Here is an 8209-nt window from a genome sequence, read left to right as displayed (position 1 = left end):
CCTCGTCCAGAACCACACTTGGGTATATTTCCTGGGCAGTGCTAATAGCATAACGTTTCCAGCAAAGCCCTTTTTGTTACGGTGCGTTATCTATTCCCTTGTCGGGCTCCGTGGTGGGCGGCACACCACAGGTTCCGAACAAACTTCGCCTCTTATGGCAACCCCACAAACCAAAACCCCCAGTTCTGGACGTGCCGCTAAGAGGCATCGTCCCGAACGAACAGTCATAGTAAAGGATAAAGAAGACGAAACATTTTCGAGATTCATGGTGATCCCCTCCGAGGTCCCTGACAAACCTCTCTCTAAGATGTCACCGTTTCTTGTAGCGAAGGTTCTTGACAGTCAGATTGGTGCTGATTACAAGGCAAAGAAACCGCATTCTGGTGATCTTCTTGTAGAAGTTGCCAAAAAGTCCCAGAGCATTACGCTTTTAAAATTGAAATCCCTAGGTGACATACAGGTAACAGTGAGCACACATAGAACCCTCAACACCATTCGAAGGGTGATTTCAGAAGATGATCTTTCCAGTAGTGCAGATGAGATCTTCGAAGGCCTGCGGGCATCTAGGGTAGTGGCGGTCAAACGCATTATGACGAGGCGTGACGGTGCAGAGGTGAGAACTAAACACCTTATCCTGACGTTTGAACGTCACACGCTTCCTGCACTCGTCAAAGCTGGCTACTTGAATTGTCGTGTCAGACCGTACGTCCCGAACCCACAGCGATGCTGCCGTTGCCAGCGTTTTGGTCACGGGTCGCGCAGCTGTCGGGGGAGGGAGACGTGTGCAAAGTGTGGGAGCCACGACCATGTGGCAGACGTCTGTGAAGGTTCAGTTGCCTGCGCGAACTGTAAGGGTCCTCACCCTGCTTACTCTCGGTCCTGCCCGCTGTGGCGACATGAAAAGGAGATCCTTACCTTACGAGCCAAAGAGAACTTAACGTAACCTGAAGCAAAACAAAGGTTTTCCTTCATTTCCAAAGGTACCTACTCCGACGCGGTGCGCAGGGGCCCTGCACCACGTACGGAGTCCAGGGACACTCAGTTCTCTCTTGAGGACTTGGCAGGCCCCTCTCAGGCCCCGAAACAATCTGCGGGGAAGCAGGGTGCCCCAGGTAACGCTGGGAGCACACAGACTTCCCAGTCGATTCAGGCACGACCTCCGGCTGACCGGCAGCCCCGTGCCAGTGGCTCTTCTCGAGATGGAGAGTGAGGCCGTCGTTCCAATTCCTCGGAGGCGGCCCGCCTTGTTACGGAGCAACAGGGCCCACCTACTGCTCCATCAATGTCAAAAGACGTTGAAAGCGTGAATGTAGGGGGGTCTCGGCCTGGTACGTTGAAGCCTTCTTCGGCGGGGTCTGGCCGTGGCCGGAAACTCGTGGTCCAGGTCTCCGACCACGTCGGAACTGGCAAACCTGCGTCAAAAGTTCAGGATGCAGTGGGAGCTGTTGACATTGCCGACTCTTCAGCTCCTTCCTCGGATCAGGAGGACATGGAATGGCAAACTGCTAAATCAAAACAAAAAGGAAAAAAGTCGGTGGTTCCTCCTTAGTGTGTAGCACATGTAGAATTGCTCTAATTCATTTATGAAATCTTTTATCCTTTATAATGGGCTCTGTAATACTTCAGTGGAACTGCCATGGCTTATTCACTAACCTTGCAGATGTTGAGTTCCTTTTAGAAGAGTATAAGGCATCTGCCTTATGCTTGCAGCAAACACACTTGAATAAATCTCATTCTGAGACGCTACAATGTGTTTTGTAAAGACCGCCCTAGCACGTCCATTTCTTGTGGCGGCGTTGCGGTGGTGCTTCCAAAACATATTCCATGTTCAGAGGTTCCGCTTCAGACGCCACTCGAAGCTATCGCTGTTCGTCTCTTGTTGCATAAAGCCATAACTGTATGTTCAGTGTATTTTCTACCTTCTCTTTCTCTGAAGCGGCAAGATCTCGATTATCTTTTAAGCCAGCTTCTAGAGCCCTTTCTTTTACTCTGTGATTTTAACGCACATAGTACCCTCTGGGGAAGTGATCATACAGATACACGTGGAAAGATAATAGAATCCATATTATTTTCACAGTCATTATGCATTTTTAATACTGGCCATCCTACATATTTTAGTCCTTCATCCTTGTCATCTACATGCATCGATCTTTCTATTGGCAGTGGAAATCTGCTACCCGATTTCTCATGAACTGTTGACCAGAATCCCCATAGAAGTTACCACTTCCCCATTATTTTAAAATGTAACGACACTCCGCAGTCTTCACCTACGCGCCATCCACACTGGAAGTTTGAAAAAGCAGACTGGAGCCTTTTTAAGCAGTCGTCACTCCTGGCCTGTTCTCGCCTCGATCAGCTTTCGATTGATGAGCTCAGCCATCTTTTAACAACCCATATTCTCACTGCAGCGTCACTCTCAATCCCTTGGTCATCTGGGCAGCTCCCTAGACGACTGAAGCCATGGTGGAATGAAGACTGTAAAGAGAGTCGCGAACAGCAAAACAAAGCTTGGAGTGTTCTAAGACGTTATCCAACTCGGGATAACCTGATATCTTTCCGAAAAATGAAAGCTCGTGCTAGGTACATTCGTCGGAAAGCGAAACGCGAGAGCTGGCAAAAATATGCGTCCTCTATCAATAGTAGTACTTCTTCCAAGGAAGTATGGGACAGGATTCATAAAGTAAATGGCTCATAGCATGCTTTCACTATTCCACTTCTTTCTAGAAATGGAAAATGCCCAAACAATCTTGAAGAACAGGGCAACATCCTTGTCGAGCATTTTGAATTCATTTCCAGCTCTCAGCATTACTCGCCTGCTTTTCTGCAACATAAAAGGAAAGCTGAAAGTATGGTACTGAATACATCCGATGGTGAACGCGAAGCTTATAATGCCCCCTTTACCTTACACGAACTGAACATAGTGCTCCAAAACTTTAAGTCATCGGCTCCTGGTCCAGATGGTATTCATTATTATATGCTTCAACATCTCCATCTTTCCACACTCGATATCGTTTTATACATTTTTAATCGTATTTGGTTTGAGGGCTACTTTCCATTGGATTGGGGAATGGCAACAATCATACCCATACTCAAGCCCGGTAAGGAACCATCCTGTGCGGCTAGTTATAGGCCTATCACTTTGACTAGCTGCTTTGGAAAGACTCTTGAGCGAATAATTAATAGAATATAGATGTATTTCCTTGAACTAAATAAACATCTAGATGTGAATCAATGCGGCTATCGTTCCTCTCGATCCACTCTTGACAATTTAGTACGGCTGGAGACAGTCGTGCGTGAGGCCTTCGTTCATAGACAACATTGCCTATCTGTATTTTTTGACCTCGAAAAAGCCTACGATACAGCCTGGCGTTTTGGTACACTGAGGGACTTGTAGGATATGGGTATCCGTGGTCGAATGCTTCGTACCATTGAGAGCTACCTCAGCAGGCGCACCTTTCTTGTTCAGATAGGAACAGCTTTATCTAAAGTGTTTGTCCATGAAAATGGCGTTCCTCAGGGAGGCGTTCTTAGTGTCACTTTGTTTATTGTCAAAATGAACTCCCTTGCATTGGCTATCCTTCCATCGGTGCAATATTCACTCTATGTAGACGACCTTCAGATCTCTGTGTCGTCTTGCAATCTGTCACTGTGTGAGCGACGAGTTCAGCTAACTATCAATAAGCTATCAACCTGGGCCAATCAAAATGGGTTTAAGTTTTCCTCAGATAAAACAGTTTGTGTGTGCTTTTCTCGGAAACGCGGACTACTTCCAGAACCTGTTCTTGCACTAAACAATTCCACAGTTTCTGTGAAGCCTGAGCACAAGTTTTTGGGTCTTACATTTGACAGCAAACTAACCTTTGGTGCCCATATTAAGAATCTAAGATTAAAAGCGCACAAATCACTTAATATTCTTAAAGTCCTGTCCCACCGATCCTGGAGCTCTGACCGGACGTGCTTTTTGAGGATATATCACTTGATAGTGCGATCACGACTGGACTATGGCAGTATTGTTTACGGTTCCGCTAGGCCTTCCGTTCTAAAAACGCTTGACCCTATTCATCATCTTGGGTTGCGATTGGCGACGGGTGCCTTTCGCACTTCTCCTGTGCCAAGTCTGTATGCAGAGGCCAACGAGCTGTCTCTTGAAAAGAAAAGATTTTCACTGGGCTTTATGTATTTTCTGAGAGTCAGGTCCATCTCTGATCACCCTGCGCGAATGGCTGTGGAAGACATGCGCTCTGAAAGGGTGTTTCAAAACAAAGCCACAATTGCGCCTCCCTTCTCTTTGAGATTGAAAAGTGCCGGTGAGAACATGGGACTCGATTGGAGGCCCCCGGTAGTGCAGTCTACTGTTGCGGGAGCACCTTGGGAGCACCCTGTCATTAAGTGTGACCTTTCACTCACGCGATACAAGAAAGCTGATACTCCTTATGGTGTGTTTCTTCAGGAATTCTTAGCACTGCAAAGTCAGTATTCCGAATATGTAAGATTCTGCACAGATGGTACAAAGACGGAATCTGCTGCTGGATGTTCCATGATTGGCCCAACAGTTCAACTTGTTGGGAGAATCAACTCCTCTGATTCTATTTTTACAGCAGAGCTCTATGGTCTGCTTCTTACCATAGGCTTCATACTTGATAAGAAGCTCTCTCGCTCCATCGTATAGACCGACTCCCTCAGTGCATTGCATGCACTGTCTTCACTAACACCCCTCAAGCACTTCCTGCTCCTTGAACTGCGAAATAAGGTTGTTACTGCCTCAAGACAGGGATACGAAGTTGTATTTTGCTGGATTCCCAGTCAAGTGGGCATTCCGGCAATGAGGCAGCATATCGCGCAGCAAGTACTTGTGTAAAGCGAACAGTTGACCTCCACAGCGTTCCTTATACAGACTACAAAGGCCTTCTCAGGCGTCACGTTAAGTGCAAATGGCGGGCTGAATGGGACCAAGAAATCGGCAACTAGTTGCACATGATCAAACCTCTTTTGAGCGAATGGCAGAGCGCACGCCACCAGGAACGCTTTTTTGAGGTTGTCCTTTGCCGGCTCAGGATTGGTCACACTCATATGACTCATGGCTACCTCCTTCGTGGGGAAGATGCCCCCACTTGTGAGCAGTGTGACAATGCCTTAAGCATTCTTCATATTCTAGTTGAATGTCCTGCTTATCATGAAGAACGGCATTTGTATTTTTCGCAACTGTATCAAGAACAAGTCCCACTACACCCAGCTCTACTCCTAAGTGATGAATCTCTTGTGACACATACTAATGTTTTCAAATTTTTAAAAAGTATCGGCCTTCTATACCGATTGTAGCTTTCTTAACCTACAGATCATGCCCATCACCCTTTTACCTTTTGGTACCCTATTACCATCTTTTATCTAATCACTGGCTACTAAAGCCTCTTTTTTCTCTCCAAACCTTTTCCAGCTATAGCCTCGTTTTTGGCGCTCTATGGCCTTAGTAGCTTTTGCGCCATAAACACCAAATCAACCAACCAACCGATTGAGTGTACATCTAGCTGTGGCATCAAAATAGTTCTTGTTTTTGTTTGTTTTTATGTGGAGAAAATTATGTGAAAAAGGTTATTTGACAGTTATCAAGCAATTATTTTAAAAAATAATTAAAAAATAACAAAACGTAGTTTAAGCATAATAATGAAAGAGTATTTCAGAGTGCATAGAAAAAGCTAGATGGAATTAGATGGCGATGACTTGCGCAAAAATCGCCTTGATGTCACCTTTTGGCGCCGCGTATCAGCTCGCTGTCTTCTGCGGTCTGAGCTCTGACCGACGCAGCCCGTACGGTATCGGGATGGATTGTTTGCAACTTAGGGTGACCACCTTCCTGCAAACGAAATGCGGGACAGCGGGGCAGTGAATGCGGGAGGCGGGAGGGGGGGGGGGGGGGGGTGGCAGAGGAAATTTATTAACGCGCAGATTACAAACCGAGGCTCTGTTAACACATTTAATATCCTGTGCTGTTTATACACCTTCTAATTGTATTGCAGGCTCAGCAATTCAGCTCAAATATTTTTTTACTCCCAGTGATATACTTTTTTTATGCCAAATGTGAAACCACCTTCCAGTGTCTGTGGTATTCATATCTGACAGCGTTGCTTTCAAAACTTGCCTTAACAATGTTCACATTTCAGCGTTTCACTAATATGTACATTTTGTTTTGCATTCATAGGTTGTTATTTATTGTATTTTGTTGAATTCTACTGATGTAACCCGCTCCCCTCTGTAATGCCTTCGGGCCCTGAGGGAACTTTTAAATAAATATATAAATAAATTAAATGTGTCGAAACCTAAAACATAAAAATCAACTGAAGCAGAACTCAATGCATCAAATGGAAATAAAAAACCGTAAATATTTTTCTGGTTATTGTTTCCTGTCAACGCTTACTTTTATGAACATAGTGCTTCACTCTAAAAAAAGCCCGTGCGTCTACTTTCACGCACAACACTCGGAAAGCCAATCACCGCGAGTTACGGAGGCAGCTCAGCGAATGACGATGCCGAAACATATCTTTAGACCGAAAAATGCAGTAGGAGTTTTGACATTAAGCAATGCAAAACGTCACGCTTGCATTGCGTAATGTCACAACTCAGACTGCGTTTTTGGGTCTAAACATATGTTTCGGCGTCGTCATTCGCTGAGCTGCCCCCGTAGCTCGCGGTGATTGGCCCGCCGAGTGTTGTGCATGAAAGTAGACGCACAAGCTTTTTTTAGAGTGTGCACAATTTTTTAGCACTATGATCTTTTTCGACCCTTGTGAGTTGAAGGCTTTTTCCTTTGTGTAAGTCGTCTTCACGAAAAAATAAAAAAATAAATCCACGGCAAACCTTTTGCTGTGACACAGCGATATTAAAATATTCACAGTATCTTATATTTAAAATTTTAGCGAGCAATTTTTCGTACAATATTTTGCCACCAAGGGGAGAGGCGCAACGGAGCAAGCTCGTCGGTTTTCCTGCAAGAACGACGGTCGCTTCCCGCAATGCTTGGATAGAAAATGGCGTACCCATGCGATTCACACGATTACCAGCGACCTCCGCGCTTCCCCGTGCCCCGTTGTTCGGCAGCATCATGAGTTGCAGAGTGAATTTTACGACAGTATGAAATGCGGGACATTTTGGAGATTTGAACATTTCTCGCGGGACACAAGCCCTGAATGCGGGACAGTCCCGCGAGCCGCGGGATGGGTGGTCACCCTATTGCAACTTGATGTTTCACCATACGCATGAAAGTCTTCGGCATCAGGCGGCTGGTCCGATTTTCTTTTGAACAAGATATGGCAAAGTATGGTTTGTGCAAAGCGGATATTTTCAGTCTAGACTTTGTCTGATTTGCCTTTTAACCGAATTTGGCAAGGAATGGTTTGTTCGAATTGCATATTGTGTGTCTGAAATTCCTTCAATTGTACTTTTAACCGGATTCCAAAAATCACGGTTTGTGCGAACTGATTAGGAAAATCACGGTTTGTATGAACCGGAATTTGTCTGTCTGGAATTCCTCCGATTTGACTTTGAAGCGGATTAGGAAAATCACGGTTTGTGCGAACGAGAATCTGTCTCTCCGGAATTCCTCCAATTTGACTTTGAAACGGATTAGGAAAATCACGGTTTGTGCAAACCGGGATTTGCCTGTCCGGAATTCCTCCAATTTGACTTTGAACCGGATTAGGAAAATCACGGTATGAGTGAACCAGAATTTACCTCTCCGGAATTCCTCCAATTTGACTTTGAAACGGATTTGAAAATTCACGGTTTGGGCGAACCGGAAGCCGTTTTCCGGTGTGACTCCGGTTTGATTTTAGTCCGGATTTTACTTTCCGAACTGATTTCAAACAATTATTTTTGTTAGGGTAAGGTCTAATATATATATATTTTTGCGACTTAAAACATTAACAGCCGTGATGTTGAAAATTTTCGAATGATACCAATCAAATATGTCATCAACATAACTGCACCGCACCTCGCACACATCTTGAGCATCAGTTCCGCTAGCGGTGAGTTTCCTGCAAAAGTGAAAGTTGCCAAGGTTCCCGTAATTAAAAAGGTAGGAGATGTAAACCTAAGGACGAATTGTAGACCAATATACTTGTAAACCAATATGTAGACCAATTTTCTTCCAAGAGACTAGAGACAATTGTAATTTTTTTGGGGAGGAAAATGACTTCTAAAAGCATACAATAATAAC

Source organism: Ixodes scapularis, unplaced genomic scaffold (assembly GCF_016920785.2).
Source record: "Ixodes scapularis isolate PalLabHiFi unplaced genomic scaffold, ASM1692078v2 PGA_scaffold7__128_contigs__length_106722199, whole genome shotgun sequence".
Taxonomy (NCBI): domain Eukaryota; kingdom Metazoa; phylum Arthropoda; class Arachnida; order Ixodida; family Ixodidae; genus Ixodes; species Ixodes scapularis.
The sequence above is the reverse complement of the archived record's forward strand: the minus strand, read 5'-3'. Positions refer to the sequence as shown.